The sequence below is a fragment of the Lissotriton helveticus genome, chromosome 8 (assembly GCF_964261635.1).
Source record: "Lissotriton helveticus chromosome 8, aLisHel1.1, whole genome shotgun sequence".
Lineage (NCBI taxonomy): Eukaryota > Metazoa > Chordata > Amphibia > Caudata > Salamandridae > Lissotriton > Lissotriton helveticus.
In genome coordinates this window covers 52,369,537-52,391,789 of record NC_136069.1, presented here as the reverse complement: position 1 = coordinate 52,391,789, position 22,253 = coordinate 52,369,537, and the positions used below count along the sequence as shown (strand labels likewise).

Here is a 22,253-nt window from a genome sequence, read left to right as displayed (position 1 = left end):
AGACTGACATCATAGCACAGTTATTCGAAGAGGAAACGAGCAGCGCACAGCTGGCGAACGCATCCCCTCAGCCAGAGCGAGCCTTCAAAACACAGATGTCTCGACGAGAGAGAGAGAGAGAGAGAGGAAGTCGGGGTTCAAGGGAGCGCTCGGTCCCGTGGACTCTGGTCTGACCTGGGCTGGGCACCAGCAGCACGTGGGCACTGTGCAACAGGGGGGCACAGTAGTACAACCGGCAATGCTTAATTTGTAAATGAAAGAGTGCCGGTGCCCGAAGCTCCTGCTGAGAAGTCAATCAATCAATCAATCAAAGCATTTATATAGCGCACTACTCACCCAGAGGGTCTCAAGGCGCTAGGGGAGGGGGGTTCGCTACTGCTCAAACAGCCAGGTCTTGAGTTGCTTCCTGGAGGCGAGGTGGTCCTGGGTCAGGCGGAGGTGGGTCGGGAGGGAGTTCCAAGTCTTGGCGGCGAGGTAGGAGAAGGACCGTCCCCCTGTGGTGGCTCTTTAGATGCAGGGGACGGCGGCGAGGGCGTGGCCGGTCGATCGAAGCTGGCGTTTGGGAGCGTAGAAGGTGAGGCGGCTGTTGAGGTATCCTGGGCCTTGGTTGTGTAGGGCTTTGTGTGCGTGGGTGAGGAGAAGGAAGGTGATTCTCTTGTTGACCGGGAGCCAGTGCAGGTCTCTCAGGTGTCCGGAGATGTGGCTGCGACGGGGGATGTCCAGGATGAGTCGTGCTGAGGCGTTCTGGATCCGCTGGAGTCTTTTCTGGAGTTTGGCGGTGGTTCCGGCGTAGAGGGAGTTGCCGTAGTCCAGACGGCTGGTGACGAGGGCCTGGGTGACCGTCTTCCTGGTCTCGGTGGGCATCCACCGGAAGATCTTACGTAGCATGCGCAGGATGTTGAAGCACGACGAGGAGACGGCGTTGACTTGTCTGGTCATGGAGAGGGAGGAGTCCAGGATGAATCCCAGGTTGCGTGCGTGGTCTGTTGGTTTGGGTGCGCTGCCTAGGGCGGGGGGCCACCAGGAGTCGTCCCAGGCGGAGGGTGAGGATCCCAGGATGATGACTTCCGTCTTGTCCGAGTTCAGTTTCAGGCGGCTGTTCTTCATCCATTCGGCTACCTCTTTCATCCCTTCGTGCAGGTTGGCTCTGGCGGTGGTGGGGTCGCTGGTGAGGGAGAGGATCAGCTGGGTGTCGTCGGCGTAGGAGATGATGTTGAGGTTGTGCTGGCGTGCTGGCGTGCGATGTTTGCGAGGGGGCTCATGTAGACGTTGAAGAGGGTTGGGCTGAGCGAGGAGCCTTGAGGAACGCCGCAGATGACTTCGGTGGCTACTGATCTGAACGGGGGAGGCGGACTCTCTGTGTCCTTCCGGCGAGGAAGGAGGTGATCCACTCTAGTGCCTTCTCCTGGATTCCGACGTTGCTGAGGCGCTGCACTAGTGTACGGTGGCAGACAGTGTCGAAGGCCGCGGAGAGGTCCAGGAGGATGAGGGCTGCCGTTTCTCAGTTGTCGAGCAGGGCTCGGATGTCATCGGTGGCTGCGATCAGGGCGGTCTCGGTGCTGTGGTTGGCCCGGAAGCCAGACTGCGAGAGGTGGAGGGATCCGTTCATCTCGAGGAAGGCGGCCATCTGCTTGTTGACGGTCTTCTCTGTGACTTTTACAGGGAACGGGAGCAGCGAGATGGGGCGGTAGTTCTTGAGGTCGGTGGGGTTGGCTGAGGGCTTCTTTAGTAGAGCGCTGAGTTTGGCGTGCTTCCAGCTCTCCGGGAAGGTGGCGGTGTCGAAGGAGGTGTTGATGATGTCCCGCAGGTGGGGTGCGATGACAGCGTTGGCCTTGTTGAAGACGTGGTGAGCAGTCGGAGATCCGGAGTGAATGGAGTTCATCGTGCGGACGGTGTCTTCGGTGCTGATCGGGGTCCAGGCGCGGAGGGTGCTGGTGGGGGGCGGAGGTTCGGTCGTGGCGGGCGTCGGTTGAGTGCGGAAGCTGTTGTGTATGTCCGCGATCTTGTTGTGGAAGTAGGCGGCGAGGGAGTTGCAGAGGTCTTGCGAAGGGGTGATGTCGTTGTTTCCGGCGTTGGGGTTGGAGAGCTCTTTAACGATGTTGAAGAGTTCCTTGCTGTTGTGTGCGTTGTTGTCCAGTCGTTCCTTGAATGCAGTCTTCTTGGTGGCGTGGATCAGTTGGTGGTGTTTTCGGGTGGCGAGCTTGAGGGCAGTCATGTTGTCCGGTGTTGGGTCTCTGCGCCAGGCTCTCTCGAGGGCTCGGCAGTTCTTCTTGGAGCTCTTGAGTTTGTCGGTGAACCATGGGGCTCTCTTGCTGCAGGGTTTGCTAGGCGGGGTCCTCAGGGGGGCGAGGTCGTCTGCGCAGTCGCTGATCCACTTCGTGAGGTTGGTGGCCGCTTGACTGGGGTTCGTTGCGCTGGTGGGTGGGTTCTTGCTCAGGGAGGTCGCGAGCTGGTCGGTTGTGATCTTGTTCCAGCTTCTGCGTGCACCCTGTTGCTGGTGGTGGTGGGTCGTGGTCCTCCTGAAGCTGAAGTGGACGCAGCTGTGGTCCGTCCAGTGGAGTCCGGTGGCGTGGCTGAAGGCAATGTCCTTGCTGGATGAGAAGACGGGGTCGAGTGTGTGTCCGGCGTAGTGGGTGGGGGTGGTCACCAGCTCCTTGAGTCCGAGGTTTACAATGTTGTCCAGCAGGGTGGTGGTGTTGCGGTCGTTGTTGTTTTCCAGGTGGAAGTTGAGGTCCCTGAGGAGGATGTAGTCGGCGGAGGGGAGGGCGTGCGGGCTGACGAAGTCGGCAATGTCCTTGCTGAATTGTGTGCGTTGGCGGGGCAACTGAACTTCGACCTCTTTAATCCTCTATCATGCACCCGCTGCTTCTTTATCTGACTCCCGCAACTACCTACTATTTCCCTTTGTGACAGTTTTCCGTCTTTTCCTTTTTTTGCTCTAGTCTAGGGAATATCTAACGCGGAGCAAATAAGTGCCAGTCCCCAAACAAGTGCTGGTGGCCCTGCCGGCAAACCACCGGCTCAAATTAAGCAAGGACACCCGGGGAGAAAGACGCGCAGACCCACTCAGGGAAGTATATGACTAAAGTCTGGTGGACAAGTGGACTAACGTATCTAGTGCAGTCATCGGTCTGCGACCGCGTGGTCATGTGTTTAAATCCCATCTGGTCCACTCAACCTTTCATCCTTATAAGGAGGACAATAAAATGAGTACTTTCGGTTGGGCAACAATAAGAATCTGCTATTTCAGCATCAAGATACCTTTCCTGTGAACGCCATGCTTTATGTTACAAATTATCCTTGAATTACGTTAAGAAAAGCAAAAACAGACTGCACTAAAAGAGCAACGATTCCAAATGAAGGATGCGAAGAAGACTAAGGTATAAATAAAATCTAAACACAATGGGCAAAACTTGGTAGAAATCCCCGTTCACCAATTACAAATGGTGGCTGGTTGTTCACGTTGCTTCAAGTGGCTCTTCGCACACATGACTGTGCCTGTTCAGCTGGAAGAAAACACAGAAAATCTACTATTTAAAAATAAAGGGAAAAACTTAAATCAACAGACGCCATTAACTAAAAATACGAACTCCAAGCTGCCTGTGGAATCAACTGGAATTTACTCCATGGCAGTTCGATAGCCAGTGCTCTCTAAGGAAGGGCGTTTAGAAGAAGGGGAAGGTGGCGCGCGCTGCTTATTTTGGTCAGAGTCCAAAACCAATGTTTTGAGAGGAACAACGTCCAACGTAATCTTTGCCAAACCGGTCACTTTACTGTGCACCTGCTGCAGTTTTGAAGACAACATTTGGGGGGTGCGCCAACGGTAGGACTGAAAGGCCTGAGAACAGCGCAGGCTCACCGGTTGGCGGTTATAGCCGGAAATGGGGGGTGCATGTATGATTGGAGATGACGTAAAATTCAAACAATTCACGGGGATTAAGGCAACTGGGACTGCACCAATCTAATTATTGGGATAATGTAAGCCAGACTATGGTGCACAGGACCGGAGGTTCAATACCCGTAAACCCCCTAGGATGAGAAACCCTTCAACAACAAACCCACTAATTTGGTCTAGCACCCATCATTATATCACAATCATCATTTCTTTTTCATTTGAATTCAGCAAAACACAATTCAAAGGGCATAGCATAAATCAGTTATTGTCACGATATATAACACCAACCCAGCATGCACCAAGCTCCGAGGGGGCCACAAGCTGTTCTGAGTTTGCATCTGAGGTCCTATCTGGACAGAGAGGACGGCGGAACGAGACGGGAGAAACCCCGAGCTGCTGACACGGAGGAGGACGCTACTGCGCGCGCACTCCTAAAACGAAACCTATGGTGGGGGCGGGACTTCCGTTTTGTGAAGCCCGCGCCCACGGAGTGCCTGGAGGAGCAGTGGTGACGCGGGGCTCCCATGCCTGAGGGAGAGCCCCGCGGTCGGAGGCTGCACAAGTCCGGAGTGCCGGTGAGCGGGGAAGGGGGGGATGCCTGTATGTGTGCGTGTGTGTGTGTCTGTGTGTGCGACGGCGGAGGGGTGGGAGGGGGATGTCTCTCCGTGCGTGTATGTGTGCTTGTGTATGTGTGTGCGCATGCGTGCAGGGGGAGGTGTGCCTGTGTATGTTTGCGCTTCCCAGGAGACAGCCACGGCGAGCGCGTTCGAGCGCACGTGGCCTGCGCCGATCGCCTTTTGCGAGATGCGCGCGGCCAGGTGCTGTCTCCTGGGAAGCACAGTCAGTAACAAAAGATCTCCTGGCGGACACAGCGCTGGCGCGCTGTTACGCCACGAGACCTAAAAAGGCAGATCCTCAGGCTAGTACTATTTCAAAGAATGTTTCACAGGCTCTTCAATATAGCTTTGGGGAGTTATCCAAGGCCTCTTCTTTGAAATACCTGTGAAAACGTTGAAGGAGTTAGAGTAATAATTCATTGGATCCACTCTAGACTTCTTGTAGTTAATTCTGTTGTTGAGACATTATGGCCCAATGTTTTGGGTACTAATTTTGATCCAGCAGTAAAAACACATTTGTAAGCAAGATTATAAAAACATTGTTTAATATAATCCATGTTGTGAGCTGGTAGAATTTGTGTTGTGAATGCCCTCTGGAATGCTGACACATTTATTCATTGTGCAGGCTCGGAGACTGGACGAGGATTCAAGGTATAAAAGTTAGATGCTTTAAGGTGCAAGATTGTATCTGAAGGCGAACTCTAACTTTTTAAAATGTGTAATCCTCACTTGAGTCGCACTTCTAGTGGTCATTTTTTACTGTCAGTCAAAATTCACCAGTACTAGGAATAAAGATTTGATAAATATGAGACTGTGATTGTTAAGCGTCCAGCTTTCCCCAAAGCTTTATGAACAAAGACACCACCGTGTCTGGATCCCAAAAAGGAGGTATTAAGATTCCATGAGGTACAGAGCTATGCTGCTATGTTCTTTTTTCCACCTTGGAGATCATGGCGTATATTATTGTTAAATTAAGCTATCAATTGAAGACTCTGATCACTGTAATAAAATTGTAAATTAAAACCCCGAGGACTGCTTCTGCATTTGGAGCAAGTATCCAACATTGATGTGGTTCTCAACGGATCCCAGGAGAAATCTACTAAATTGTGTGCTTGTTAGATTTCAAACAGTTGCAGATTTACATGTGGAAATGTTTAACACCTATGAATTGCATATATAAATGGTTCCATGGGAAACCTGGAGAAATTCCTCTAGTTCCCCCTCCGTTGTGCATTGAAGTGCTCCGTTTCCATTCCAAACCTGGAAATTCACTTACACCTGTCTTTGATTGAATACATTTGTATGCATTTCCAGGCTGAGAAATTACCTGCGAGCCGTACGCAACTATACACAGATGTGCAACTTTATAGGTAGACCTACGGAGGAGCACCCTCAAATGTAGCTATAACCCTATCACTTGGGAGAGGAGTTGGCCTAACGGCTAGGGCGGTTGACCTCGGATCTGGGGAACTGGGTTCGATTCTCGGTAATGACGCTGAACATCCTGTGATTCTGGGCAAATCACTTAATCTCCCCGTGCCTAACAAAAAGGTCCTCATGTAATGGAACTGGTGCTATGTAAAGGGCCCTGATACCCGATCTGGTTCAAGTTCGCGCTATATAAAAGTCTGTAAGAAGAGAAAAAAAAAGGAAACCCTACATTTTTTATTGAAGTATATAAAACTGTGTGGATTTCAGAGCCAAATTTGGATTCTACAATCCTCCCAGAAAGCTGAGATCTGCCAACAAACTTCTAGCAACAATCCCCAATCTTCACGGAAGAACGGGTGTAGGTACCTCACGTATCTGGGCTGAATTGCGTGGAATCTGCTATCCTTTGTTTTGAGTGCTGTGAGTGACGCTGCAGTGTTTAAGAAAAATTTAAAACCTGTTTTTGTGCAGGACTAACTCTGCTTTTCCTTTCCGACCTACGCTTCTCACGCCGGGACGCTCCTTGGAGTAGCTGTGTGCACTATAAATTGCTGTCATCATCATCGAGCTGCTGACACGGAGGAGGACGCTACTGCGCGCACACTCCTAAAAACGAAACCTATGGTGGGGGCGGGACTTCCGTTTTGTGAAGCCCGCGCCCACGGAGTGCCTGGAGGAGCAGTGGTGACGCGGGGCTCCCATGCCCGAGGGAGAGCCCCACGGTCGGAGGCTGCACAAGTCCGGAGTGCCGGTGAGCGGGGAAGGGGGGGATGCCTGTATGTGTGCGTGTGTGTGTGTCTGTGTGTGCGACGGCGGAGGGGTGGGGGGGGTGTCTCTCCGTGCGTGTATGTGTGCTTGTGTATGTGTGTGCGCGCATGCGTGCAGGGGGAGGTGTGCCTGTGTATGTTTGCGCTTCCCAGGAGACAGCCACGGCGAGCGCGTTCGCGCACGCGTGGCCTGCGCCGATCGCTTTTTGCGAGATGCGCGCGGCCAGGTGCTGTCTCCTGGGAAGCACAGTCAGTAACAAAAGATCTCCTGGCGGACACAGCGCTGACGCGCTGTTACGCCACGAGACCTAAAAAGGACGAAATGGGAAACATTCATAGTCAAACCTGAAGGCAAGATAGGTGAAAGCAAGTTTAAAAGGAGGACAGAAAGCAAAGTCTATGTTGAATTGATCATGTTGTAGATGAGTTGATATAAATGTTGATAAATAGAGAAAAAAGTACTACAGCTGATTCCAAGACTTATTTTGTGAGAATCAAGAAACCTCTCAATTGTGCCGTAACCCGGGATTGAACCAGGGACCTTTAGATCTTCAGTCTAACGCTCTCCCAACTGAGCAAAAAAGCATGAAATGGGAAACATTCATAGTCAAAGCTGAATTCAAGAGAGGTGGAAGCAAGTTTGCAAGGAGAACAGAAAGCAAATTCTATATTGAATTGATCAAGTTGTCGATCAGGTTGATAACATATTTTGATAAATAAAGAAAACAAATACTAGAGCCGATTCCAAGAAATCTTCTATGAGAACCATGCCCAAACCCGGGATTGAGCCTGGGACCGTTAGAGCTTCAATCTAACACTCTCCCAACTGAGATATTTCGGCCATCCGACTGTCCTATCTTCCTGTCCTATCTTCCTGATGTATCTTTAACAATTTTAGAAGATACTTGCAGAAGCTGTCATTCTATTCTATGCTGGCCGCATCCCGCCCTCCGAGGGTATTTAATACTGCACCCAAGCGCGAGGCGCTGACTTCTATCGGGTCTTACCCCTGAGGCGGAAAGCCGGGGGCTAGCGCTTTGAACATTTTAAAACTGTGTGCATTATTACTTTTTGCTTTGTGGCAGTTTCATTTAACCTTTTGTATTTTAAAAATCACAATCCTTACCCTTCGAGCATACTGTATCTCCCAGCGCAGCACACTACGTGCTGACGCTGCAGGAGAGAGGGTTTCTAGCCGCCATACTGGAGGGAGGAAAGGGTTGCGGTCCAGTTTCTGGCCGCATCCCGCCCTCCGAGGGTATTTAATCCTGCACCCAAGCGCGAGGCGCTGACTTTTATCGGGTCTTACCCCTGAGAGCGGAAAGCCGGGGTCTAGCGCTTTGAACATTTTAAAACTGTGTGCATTATTACTTTTTGCTTTGTGGCCGTTTCATTTAACCTTTTGTATTTTAAAAATCACAAGCCTTTCCCTTCGAGCATACCGTATCTCCCAAGCGCAGCAGACTGCGTGCTGACGCTGCAGGAGAGAGGGTTTCTAGCCGCCATACTGGAGGGAGGAAAGGGTTGCGGTCCAGTTGCTGGCCGCATCCCACCCTCCTCCGCACTGGATAAAAGGATGATGTCATCTCGCCCGCGCAGCCGATGGTGCGCCAAAGGCAAGTTCATCTGCGCCCGTCCGTGCCAGGACCGGGCCGAGGGCCACGACCCCTGGTCCAGACACGACGACGGAGCATACCACCTATTCTCACACAGATCTTTTAAAACTAAGGTCAGTCCTTTGCAGCGACTGCCCTCATTATGACCCGGAGATTATTCCCCGCACCGTAATTCTAAAGTGCCCTAGCTGCATGTCTCCCCTACCCTTTATTAATAGCATAGTTTGTACCAAGCTCGGCACTGAGAACAAGACTAGGAAATGTATAACTGCACTTATCAACGCCAGATCCTTGGCAAGGCACCGACAGGATATACATGATCTGATCCAAGATAGGAGGATAGATATATTATTCATTACTGAGACCTGGATGGACGATGCGTCAGATCCAGATTTAGTGGTTGCATTACCACAGGGATACAAGGTACATCGACTGGATAGACAGGGAAAGAAAGGAGGAGGCCTAGCAATAATTACACATGACTGCTTTTCGGTCAGAACATTCCCGTTACTATCCACTACTTGCGAAGCTCTCGAATTCGCCATTATGCTGACTCCATCGTATAATCTTAAAGGGGTACTCATTTATAGACCGCCTGGTCCACGCTCTGAATTTCTGGTTAATCTAAATTCATTGACTGAATCACTGGCAATCCAAGACTCCTTTATGGTTCTTGGGGACTTGAATTTTCATTTAGAAAAAAGTGACGATATTGACACTCAAGCATTAGTGGGTGACCTGGAAAGTCTAGGACTCGTCCAGCTGGTAGAAGCTCCTACACATGAGGCCGGCCATATTCTGGATGGCATTTTTTCTAACTTAAAAGGGATAACAATACAAGAGATTCTTCCCCTTACATGGTCCGATCATCATGCTATCTTATGCACCATTTCTATCACTGACGTCCCCATAAATAGACTGGTACCCCCAAGTCAAGAGCCTTTTAAAGTGTGGAAGGACATAGATAATGCAGCCCTTAGGGAGATGCTGGTCAATACTCGCCCAATTATCTCCACAGATGCCAATATAGCCGCGAAACAATTCTCAGCCTGGATAGGCAATGCAATGGATCTATTGGTCCCATCCAAGAGCATCTCGAGAAATCTCACGGCGCCGTCGGCTCCCTGGTTTACAGAAGAACTAAGAAAACAAAAACAAGAATGCAGGAAGTATGAAAGATACTGGCGCAGGTCTTAAGACCTGGATAGTAAGATACGTTATAAGGAGACACTGCTCATCTACAAAAATATGATTGCTGAGGTGAAAAAGAAGTACTTTGGAGATCAAATTGATAATGCAAAGAACTCCAGCAAACAACTATATGATGTAGTGAAACAACTGGCTGGGAAATCCCCTGATATGGTTCCTTCCCCCTCTCAGGCTCTTTGTGACTCCTTGGCTAACTTTTTCTTTGCCAAAGTAAATGATATCTACGCAGAGTTTTCAGCTAGTGATAGATCTGCTACGGACAATACTAATATCACACCTCCTGACTGCTCACTAGCCCAATTTAAAGAACTGGAAGAGGAACAAATAAGGGACCTTATAAAAGTTATAAAAACGGGATCGGCGTTAGATCCGTGCCCTCCCAAAATTTACCCTCCTGTAATTGATTCCATCAGCGAACTTATCACGTAAGTCTGTAATGTGATATTTACGTCAGGGGTTTACCCGGACATGTTGAAGAACACTCTCCTAAAACCGCTACTTAAAAAACCTAGCTTAGATAAAGACGTGTTGAAGAATTACAGACCAATAGCCAGCCTGCCGTTTCTAGCCAAAGTGCTCGAGCGGGCAATGAATGGTCAGTTGTCCAGCTACATTGAAGAAAACAATCTGTTGGATAACTCACAGTTTGGGTTCCGCAGGCTCCACGGCACGGAGACGGCTCTTATTAAAGCCGCTGATGACATTAGAGTCATCAGGGATCAGGGGGTGGGGGGGGGCAGCAGTGCTTATACTGCTGGATTTATCTGCTGCCTTCGACACGGTCAATCATTCCATTGTGATTGACCGTGTCGGAAATTTGGGCATTAATTCCAGAGCAAAGGATTTGCTTGCTTCTTTTCTATCTGGTAGAACACAGGCTGTAATGCTAGGACCATTTAAATCGGCCGAATTGGCACTACCATGTGGGGTTCCCCAAGGCTCATCGCTAAGTCCGACACTTTTTAACATCTATGTGTCGGACTTAGCAAGGGTTATTAAAACCTACCAGATGAGCCTTACCTCCTATGCTGATGATACTCAGCTCGTGCTCGCCGTTAATAATAATGGAGAAGATTGGATGAACGCCAACTGCCTTAGGCTTAACTCTGAGAAGACGGAGGTGGTCATCTTTGGGAAGATCTCCCCGTCATGGTCATCAGTTTGGTGCCCCCCATCTCTTGGAGCGCCTCCAAATCCAGTGCCGAGGGTCAGGAATTTGGGTATTACCTTTGATGAGAAGCTCAACTTTGTCACACACGCAAACCAAACAGCTTCCAATGCATTCCACAAACTCAGGCTCATAAAAAAGATAATTTCTTACCTTCCCGAAGGCGCTGGTAAAACTGTGGTAAGTACACTTGTGCTTTCCTCATTGGATTATTGCAATGGCCTATTTGCCAATGCCCAAGTCAGGGTGGTCGCCAAATTACAAACCATTCAGAATGCGGCGGCCAGACTGCTGTCAAGGACCCCAAAATTCAAACCGATTAGCCAAATAATTAGAAACTACCATTGGCTAACGATTAAAAATCGGATTAAATTTAAAACGCTATGTCTGACATTTAAAGCAATTCACAATCAAGGAGCGAAGTTTCTTAAAGAGCAGCTCTCTGCCTACCGCCCGACTAGACAGTTAAGATCTATGACGCTTCATCAACTAACGGTACCGCGCACAAGGACTGTCAATTGGGGAGACAGACGTTCTACGGTTACAGCAGCCAAACTTTGGAACTCCCTTCCATTAATAATTAGATCGAGTCACTCTCTTCTCCACTTCAGGAAACTGCTGAAGACGTGGCTGTTTGACCAGTAACACATATGCTCCCTTATCAATGACAGCTTGCTAGCCCTTAGACTTTAAATGAAGTTATAGCTTTAAATGAAGTTATAGCGCCAAGACGCCCACGGGCATACGTTTGCGCTTTATAAATTGCAATAATAAATAAATAATTAAATAATATTTTTGTGTACAGTTATGTGTTAAAGTGTCCTGTATCATTCAGCAGCTAACTTGGTCTGATTGGTGAATATTATGTTTAGGGGCCAAGGTAGGTAGTTGTTTTTTGTAACAGTTTTGTACAAGGGGACCTGGAGGCTGATGCAGGCAAAGCTTTACTTCAAAATAAAGCAAACATTTTCAAATAAAGGAAGGCAAAGCAGAAGACAAGAGAGGTGGAAGCAAGTTCGAAAGGAAGACGAAGTAAATAATATATTGAATTTGATGGAGCAGGGGCTCATGAAATAATACCTGCTCGGATTGAACTCCTCAGTGTGTAAAATTACTAGCCAAAAGACCTGAACAAATGAACAGAGCAAGACTAAAGGGGAAAGGTGAAAACACAAGCTAGTGCTGGGAGTGTTAGAGTAGGCCGTAAATGCACACGTCTAATGTAGAAAATAAATCAAAAGTCAAGAGTTTATTTTCCACTAACAACTTGAAAATAATAATCAGCTCGTAAGAAAGGGTGCAAATGAAAAGCATTCAAAGATCATTTAATAGTGGAGTTTTATAAAATGATAAAGAACACTTGTAGTTGTTTTCTTTAGAAGTGTACTTACTGGCCTGCAGAAAAGGCCCAAGAGACATTTTAGAATTTACAAGGCATATTAGAAATGTAGGGAGGAGAAAGAATGAACACTGTGGTCTGTCGTTTGCAAGTTCTTGATGATGGCCAATGTTGCGCAGAGAGGAAAAGATAAAAATAAGTGGTACTTCCTTGCCGAGCGGAGCATGGGGACATTTTTATTTTAAAATGATACATGAGTGAGATGGAGAGACAGACGAAATCACAGAAGCCAGATAGTAGAGTTTCCTATGTTGGAAGTGATTACAGTGTGCGAAATTCAAACATTGGAATATTAGCAAATTAGGCACATCGAGAGTGTTGAGATTTAATTGACACAAACTCAAACACAGCATCTTATGAGTAGTCGATTGACAAGGTATGAAAGAGTAATACTGGGAGCAGAGAATGTGACTGTGACAAGATGTACAAATTTGAATCCAGCTACATTGCTACCAACTTCAAGTTGTGAAGAAGTGGTGGACGAAGCAGATAATGATTGTCTGGATGTGACTGAATTGTGTACAAAACCGAGGCCAGATATAAAAGACACACTATTGCCTGCATCTGATTGTGTGGTGTTTGGGGATGGATCTTGCTTGAGAGATAAAAAGGGCACTCTTTGTGCTTTCTATGCCATTTGTACAGTGGCTATGGTTCTTGAAGCTTCATGCTTGAAGGGAATACGTTCTGCACACATTTCTGAACTGGTGGCTCTGACCAGAGCATGTATAATTGGCAAAAATGTGAGAACAACCACATTCACTCATAGTCAATATGGTTTTGGGGTGGTGCATGACTTTGGACAATTGAGGATGAAACGTGGATTCTTGACATCATCAGGTTCACCAATTCGAAACAGTAATAACGTGAAGGATTTGCTAGTTGCCAAACCAAAGAAATTGCAGTGGTGAAATGTTCGGCACATAAATCTGGAAACGACTATGTGACGTATGGCAATAGATATGCGGACCCTATTGCACAATTTTGAGCTCAAAATTCAATTTCGATAAACAAGGAAAATGCAAAAATCTGATACAAATTGTCATCTAATGTTCTCTTCTTTAGAGACATGGGAAGAGGTTAGAGATTCACAAGAAGAAGCAAGTGAGGACGAAAATTAAACATGGATCAAATCAGGTTGTACACGAAGGGCTGAAGATGAAGTGTGGGTGTATACAGACGGGAGACCACTAATGCCAGACAGCCTGCTATCACAGATAGCTTAACACATATAGGAAGAGATTCAATGATCGAGCTTTTTAAGCAGTCTTGGTTTAAACCAAAGTTCAGGGTCATTGCAGAGAGTCTTTGCCAGAGATGTATAACTTGCCAGCAGCAAAATCCAAGAAGAAAGACAGTTGTCAATTGGGGATGAACTGGAAAAGCGTAGGTCCATTTACCCGACTGCAAGCAGATTTTATTGAATAGCTCCCATATAATGGTTTGAAATATGTGTTTGTTGTGGTTTGCTTGTTCTCCTGTTAGGTAGAAGCTTATCCACCAAGAAGAAATAATAGTCTAACAGTTACTAAATTGCTACTAAGAGAGATTATACCTAGGTTTGGATTTCCAGTCTCTTTAGAAACAGATTGAGGAACTAATTTTAATAATGAAGTAATTTGGATGATATGTGCAGCATTGCAAATTGAGCAAAAATTACATTATGCCTATCGACCAGAAGCTTAAGGCGTGGTTGAGCAAATTAACGGCACTATTACGTCAAGACTATCGAAAGTATGTGCATTCACAGCACTGAAATAGCCAGATGCTTTACCTTTAGTTTTGATGAGTCTGAGAAGTATTCCTGATAAAAAAGACTGGATTATCACCCCATGAAGTGATTATGGGGAGAGCAATGAGGCAGCCAATAGATCCAGCGAATCAACTGATGAATATAGCTGATGATCTAGTAATTGATTATTGCAAAGGATTGGCTGATGTGGTGTGTTCTGTGTCTTATCAGGTTGGAGAAGTTGCAACCACAACACAGCAAGAACAAGCACATGACCTGTTTCCAGAAGAGTGGATTCTGGTGAAGAAGCATGTGAGGAAATCGTGTTTGGAACCACGTTGGCAGGGGCCATATCAAGTGATACTGGTAACAATGACATCAGCGAAGTGTGGTGCGCTACCGAGTTGGATACACACGAGTCACACATGAAGAGTCCCAAGTCCACTTGAAAGACCAGAAGAAGAGCAAGAACAGGCTGAGAGTCAAGGAGAGCCTGAGCCTGAACAAAATCGAATAAAGAGGGCACCATCTAGTGGGTCTAGTGAGACTGTTGTCGATACCAATGATGAAGAAAATTTGATTCAAGAACAAGTACAAACAAGAAAAGAAGCAAACAAAAGAAGTTGTGAACATAGTCTTGTATCTGATGAAACTGCATAAGTGAAAAAGGCAAGAAAAGGAGATATATGGCCAAAGGGAGTGAAAAGACTGAAATACACTCTGAAAGAAAAAGTTCCACGGACAATAATTGAAGTGTCAAGCCAAAAAGAACAAAGTTACTCTGAAGAAGATATAGTTTGAAGAACAAAAAGGACAATAGTTCAAGGGTGCAGGAAAAACTTGCAGAATCGAGTCACAAAACAGTTATGAGCCACCTTAAATGAACACTGTCAAAAAATTGGGGGCAGAAAATTTAAAAGATCACTCTGAAGAGTGTAGAAAATTAAGCTGGAATTGAATTGAAGGCTGTGAAGTTATAAAAAAAGATAGGGGTAAAGCAAAGAGGCTTAAGAAGTGCTTGTATACACTACAGTGCTTGGATACACTACATTATTTTACATTATTGTTGCTAATAAGGTTTTTCGTTTTTTTAGTTTTTGTTTAGTTTAGGTTAAGTCTTTGTATGCAAACATTTTTGATTTAAAAAAAAAAGAGAATGGCTAATGCAAATTTCCCAAAGACTGGATATCAAAAACAAAGTTTTAAACGTAGATGTATTAATGCTTGCTTTATAAGTGTTTTACTATGAATGTTTGTTTGGTTAACACTAATTGTTGTTGTGTCTTATTTTCTGTACCCTATTAAGAATACTATTACTAATATTGTATTGACTGAAAAAGTAGATGTGGGAAATCTTAAAGAAGAACGACAAACTAATATTGAGAAAATAACAGGTGATAATATATATCACCAGGATAACTCCATTAATGATTTTTCGTTAAATCTGTTTGCCAAATTGTTGTATGAGTATGTTAACACTATGGATGTGAGAGATTGTTATGTGCATGCAATTACCTTTGTCGGTGTTCGAGGGGGTGACCTATAATTACCTACATTTAACATATGGAGTTTCATGTAGTGTACTAACACGTTTGTTTTATGAGAAGGGAAATCTGCAGTACTTTTATTTGAATTATGATTTAGTGTTTTCTGAAGGGCCCATTGGAAACAATATGAGCAGGGTAAATAGTGCGAAAAATGCTGAATACATGGGTGAATTATTTCATACGCCTAAAACAATAGATACTGTGTATGCACTTCGTAATAATTTAACCTGTAGTGTGCGTCAGGAGGAGATTGAATTTATAAATTTGGTAGAAGATAGAAGACAGAGTTTTAAGGAAAAAGCTGCTGAGCAAAAATCCTGAGTACCTCCTTGGGCTTTTAGAGAAGGTGATTACAATTAGGGTGAGGCATATGCTGCAATGACTCTGGATTGGCATCATAGGGGAAAGCTTAGATTACTAAGACTAAAAACTGATTTAAACAATTATGTCTTTGGTTCCAGGGAGTGTGATCAAGTTTTCCTAATTACGGAAGGATGGGAAATAAAAGGTGGTACGGATCCTGTTTTACCTGGAATATATTATGTGTGTGGTACAAATGCCTATTATAGGTTGCCTGCTCATTGGTATTGGTGTTGTTATATGGGGATAGTCTTTCCCAAGGTATATCATTTATATAAAAGTCATGGAATCAGTTATATTGGAGCATTGATACCTTCAGTTGGGGTAATTCTAAATTTGAATAAAATTAGAAAATTGTCTACAGTGGTCGATCATTTATCAGTAGATATTGCTGGTGGGTTCTTAATGATTGATACAGAAATGGTTGCAATAAGATCTATGGTCTTACAGAATAGACTTGCTCTTGATGTATTATTGGCAAAGAGGGCGGAGTCTGTGGTCTGTTGAAAATGCAACAGTGCTGTACCTATATCACTAAAGAAACTATATCACTGACATAAGTAAGAGCCTAAAGGGATATATTAAGAATATTACACATGTACGTGAAGATTTACCTGAATTGAAGGTTGATGGTGCTTGGGAGAGACTTGGTAAGGGGTTCTCATCAGTGGGTAATTGGTTATCTACTTTTGGTAATAGCTTGCTAGGGAAAGAATTAACACCTATATTGGCTGTAGTTACAGGGATACTAATGCTGGTGTTATTATATACGTGTGGCAAATGCATAAAACAAACACTGGATACTAAACGGAAAGCAAGAAAAAGAAAGAGAGAAGACATATAATTGGAAAATAGAAGAGAAAATGACTATAAAATAGTAAAAGATATAGATGGGTTATGTTGAAACAAAAGTGAACTACTGCTTTCTAAGAAGTATAACTGATGACAATTAGATTTTTGGGTTGCATTTTATGATGGCTCCAGTTGCCATCAAAGGGGGGACTGATGGAGCAGGGTTTTCACGAAATAAAACCTGCTCTGATTGAACTTCTCGGTGTGTAAAATTACTAACTAAAAGACGTGAAAAAACGAACAGTGCAAGACAAAAGGGGAACGATGAAAACTGCGCAAGCGCGTACTGGGAGTGTTAGTGTAGGACGCAAATGCACACGGCTAATGTAAAAAATAAATCAAAAGTCCAGGGTTTATTTTCCACTAACAACTACAAAATATTAAGCAGCGCGCAAGAAAAGGGTGCAAATCAAAAGCATTCACAGAGAGTTTAATAGTGTAGTTTTATAAAATGATAAATAACACTTTAATAGTGTAGTTTTATAAAATGATAAATAACACTTGTATTTGTTTTCTTTAGAAGTGTACTTACTGGCATGCAGAAAAGGCCAGAGAGACATTTTAGAATTTACAAGGCATATTAGAAATGTAGAGAGGAGACAGAACGAACACTGTGATCTGTCCTTCGCAAGTTCCTGATGATGGCCAAGGTTGCGCTGAGAGGAAGAGATAAAATGAAGTGGAGCTTGATTGCCGAGCGGAGCATGAGGACATTTTTATTTCAAAATGATACATGAGTGAGATGGAGAGACGAACGAAAACACGGAAGCCAGATACTAGAGTTACCTATTTTGGAATTTATTACAGTGTGCAAAGTTAGAACAATGGGAAATTATGAAATTAGGCACATCGAGCGTAGTGTGATTGAACACTCCTTGTTTTGGACCAATCACAATGTACAATTTTATGTGAGATGACACAATGAGGGTTGGTCCTTTATTGAATTTAAGGTATATCTAGTTGTAGAAAGGGAGTGCGTTTGGGAGCGAGTGCATTTTTTACTCTGCGAGAGGAGAGAGCTGTTTCTGTTTCATGAATTCTATGGGCTGGCTGTTGTTCTGCTGATACTGACTCTTTGACTTTTCTCCTTAACTCTTCTTGAGGGGCCAAGCTTACTCTCATGGTCAGGGTAGTTTTCAGATTTCTAGAACCTCTTATGATTGGTTAGTATGATATTCTGAATTTGCATAAAATCTATTTGCAAATGTTTTTAAATCTTCTGTCTCTACCACTATCTACTCACTCATTGTGCTGACATTTGAGATGGACAATTGGTGTTTATTTGCTAATGGTTTCTCTTGTGACTCGAGCCGTATTGTACTTGATGAGCAATTCAAATACGTTTAGATAAAGCATTTCTAACTTTCATAAAGAGTTTGTCTTTATTAAAGTCTTCTATTAGCTATATGAAATGATTATTCTATGATGATGTAAAGAAATTCTGATCATTATTTTGCCAAACCCTAATTTTAAAGATTTCATTGCCAAAGAAAAGGATAATAAGATAAAAAAATTGGTAAATTTGGTTTAAACTCACCCAGCGTGAAAGGGACTGTATGGTATTGAATTGGGTCCAGAAGATACGACTTGTCAGTTCCTGAATGCTGGATCAAATTGATTGTGTTGTCAATCAGATTGATAAAAGTTTTTGATAAATGAATACCAACCTCTACCTCAGTTAACTCCAATTAACCTTTGTGACATGCAAAGCAGAAGTTCAAACTGTTAATCAATCAATCAATCACAAGACTTTATTCGATCTTTTAAAACAGATCATAAAAGCACAAAGTTATCCAAAATATTAAAACAACTTATATATTCATGTATACAAAAAACTTAAAACCAATTCGTGAAATTAGCCATATACGTAATAAAGATATTATCATAAAACCATTAAAATCAAATAAAATCCTGCAGGTCTCTTAGTAGCAGTTAGGCCCCTGTTACATAAATGAGTCCAGTTTTATTGTAATTGCTGCTGATTAAGACAACAGCCCTGAGTTTTCCTTTTTCTCATACAGGTCCAAAAAAATGAAGCTAGGGAAAAGCACAGAAACGGATCCAGGAGAGCCTTTAAAAAGTACAGAGCCACCCCACATTGTGTAAATTTATGGGACCTTAAAATGGGAAGACCAAATGCTTTTCTTTAATCAGAATGGTACATGCAGAATAATATTAGATACCGATCTGACTGAGGAGACTGAATATTATATGGGCGGGCAGGGTGACAAATCTGAGGGGCCGATTCACAGAACTAATCTGAGACAAAATCCTAAACCTACTACTTTTGGTATTCACAGAAGGCATTTAGTAGTAGTAAAGTTAGGATTTTGTGTTAAGTTAGGATTTTGTCTTAAGTTAGGATTTTGTTTTAGGACCAAAACTTAGGACAAACTTAAGTTTAACTTAAGTTTAACTTATGACAAAATCCTAACGTTGCTACTACTAAATGTCTTCTGGGAATACCAAAAATAGAACGTTTAGGATTTTGTCTCAGATTAGTTCTGTGAATCGGCCCCTGGGAGTTTATATTTCCTCTCTGGGTACCCTAACATCAGTGGGATCAGGTTCAATAAAAAACACAGTAGAATAAATCTATGCTGTGCATTAGTAATACAAGAGAGGTACAAAAAACCTTCCCATGATCTTGGTGGAATAAGGTCACATACAAGGGAACTTTTTTGCAGGTGATTTTTTTCCCATCCGGGCATAATTAACTCTCTGCATAAATAATTCATGTATTTTCTGCTTCAAGACCCTCCTATGGGAGTTAGGATCCTGAAATAATTGTCCCTGCCCCAATGCAGTCAATTCTGCCCCAACATATCTAAGCCCACCAATCCTCTTATAGTAATCCAATTTCCGACATTCCTTACTGATGCGTTGCGTTAAATTACAGTGGGCCTATGCCAGACTGAAAGCCATAGCAGGATTGGAGCCAGTCTTATTAAATCACTCAAATAGGGTAGCCCCAATTCTAAATGTAAAATATAATTTGAAACTGAGTGTGGTAATGATACTCAATTTAAAATAAATATATCTTCCAATTTCTGCAGTTGGTCTACGTTAGCCATCCCCCAGACTCCTGCCCTGTAGCGAAGGTCTTGATAGCTTGGAGGCTTCTTTCCATTCCTTGTGCTCTTTCTGCCACCAAGTTAGACCAAGAATTGTTTTCAACAAAAAGGACTCCTAGGTCTGGAAGTGAATCTATCACCTCAATTTTCTTTGCGACCGCTCCCGCTATGATTATAAAAGATTTAGATGAATTTACCTTTAGGTGTAATGGGGCCAACAATGATGTGTACAATCTTATAAAGGATTGTAAGGCTATCCCAGTTCTAGCCATTAGTACTGCGTACGCCAATATCAGAAGAGGAGTGTGATCAAAGGTAGGCACATCAAAAGGTGAGGAGGTCAGGACAGCCTCCACCCCATTTGTGTGGATAGATAAGAAAAAGGGGGGAGGACACATCCCTGCCTTACTCCCTTCTCAATCTTAAAAAAACATGTGCATTCCCCATTCCTGTCATACCGTACACAGGCAGTGGCATTGGCGTACAACTGGCGAATAAAACAGATTATCGGGGCATCAATGCCCATCCCTTCCATCATGACCCACAACCTCTTTTGAGAGTCACAATCAAAAGATGCGGTCAAGTCCATGAAGGCCATGTAGATCTTCCTGCTTTTTGCCTCAGTATATTTATCTAATGAGAGATTTAGGCATTGATCCACCACCCCCATTCACCTCCGGAAACCATATTGTGCCTGCATAAAAATGCTATGTTTTTCGGCCCAAACCTCTAGTCTGGCTAATAAAGCCGTCCCATGAGCTTGTCGGTGGTGTCCAGAAGGGAAGTTGGCCAGAAGTTCTTTGGGGACCCCCATCGCCTTTTTGTATATAGGCACTATTACACTCTGTTTCCAGGATGGTAGAGGACCCTCTGCCATAATGGCCTTAAAAACGTCTGTTAGTAGGGGACCCACATATCGTAGTTCTCCTGGAAAAGGTTGTTTGGCAATCCATCAGGGCCCGGAGCCTTTCCAGGGGCACAAGCCTCCAGCCCCTTTCTAACCTCAGATAATGAGAAGCTTAGCCTGCCATGAGATACGAGGTCAAACACGGGGTGTAGAAGTAGTAGGGAGATACTGGAACCAAAGATCTTTTCAAAATATCCCACCCATGCTTCCTCGTCTACATGTGTATTTAAGGACAGGTCTTTACAATCTTTAAAATAGGGGTCTTTTACAACTTTCCAAAATCCCTACTACTACCTGAAATAGCCACCGCTAGTTCGTGATCTTCCCAGGGCTGCTCCCTAAGATCCTTCTCTCTTTTTCTTCTCGCTTGCGTAGTACTCGTAACATGATGGGATCTCTAGGGTGAGTTTTTAAAGCGTTGACGAGGGCTCGTTTAGCAGTAGAGCATAATGAATGAAACCAGCAGGTGGTAGGGATAATATTTGACGAATTGGAGAGAGTTAGAGCCGCTTTCAGTTTCACCAAAAGGGCTCTAAACTGGGTGACTAGGAACGAAAGGGAAGAGCTCTTCTCCAAACAATATGTGATTTCTTCTCTGGCTTGGACTAGTATTTCGGGGACCAGATTCAGTTTCTGTGCCTGTATCCACTTGAGTTGGTAGCCAGTTTTCCTGGTTAGGGTTATGATATCATTACCTCATGATGTTCTTTTGCCTTACTCAGGATACTTAAGTGAGTAAATAAGATAGCATGATCGCTATGACAAGAAAATAGGTTACCTGTGTTGACCACTTTCCCATTTAATGTGGCAGAAACTAAAATGAAATACATCGTAGACTCTTGATTTCCCCTCCCGAATGTTTTCCCTATCTCACCTGCTAATATGTCATTAATTATTCCCTGATTCCACTTATATAGTAATCTATTTAAAGCCTCACCTTATTCGTTATGCATGAAATGTGGAAGAGATTTACCCTGGGGTCTTCGAAGCCACACACCTTAGCCCCACTTTACTTACAAAGACGCATATTAAAATCCCCCACCCGAATGAGGTCAAGAATCCGCTAGACTATGCCGAAACCCGGGATTGAACCTGGGACCTTTAGATCTTCAGTCTAACGCTCTCCCAACTGAGCTATTTCGGCCTGCTGCTAGCTGTGGTCTTCATACTTTGATTTGAACCATTCAACAAACTAGATGCATGACCTGGATATTTACCCTTATATGTTAGAGATATGTTTTAAGGAGTCCTGTATCATTCAGCAGTTAACTTGTGCAATGGGTAAATAGCATTTTTGGAATCCGGGTTAGGAAGCGTTTTTTTAACTCTGAATGGACTAGCACTATATTACCCAGACGTATATGGCCTGAGTAGGTAAGCAACGTCATCTGACCACTGACATCTGTGTTCAAGGGGAAGTGGAAGGTAATGCAGACAAGAGTTTACTTTACAAAAAAGGACGAAATGGGAAACATTCATAGTCAAACCTGAAGGCAAGAAATTTGGAAGCAAGTTTAGAAGGAGGACACAAATCAAAGTCTATGATGAATTGATCATATTGTAGATCAGTTGATATAAATGTTGATAAATAGAGAAAATAGTACTACAGTTGATTCCAAAATTTATTTTGTGAGAATCAAGGAACCTCTCAACTGTGCATAAACCCGGGGTTGAACCAG

General features: G+C 44.2%; 1 non-coding gene across 1 annotated transcript; it reads right to left on the bottom strand.

The window, feature by feature from the left end:
* Positions 1 to 21,645: 21,645 nt before the first annotated feature.
* TRNAF-GAA (transfer RNA phenylalanine (anticodon GAA)) lies at positions 21,646 to 21,718 on the bottom strand. Its single transcript has one exon. It is a non-coding gene; the product is annotated as a tRNA-Phe (tRNA).
* Positions 21,719 to 22,253: the final 535 nt, after the last annotated feature.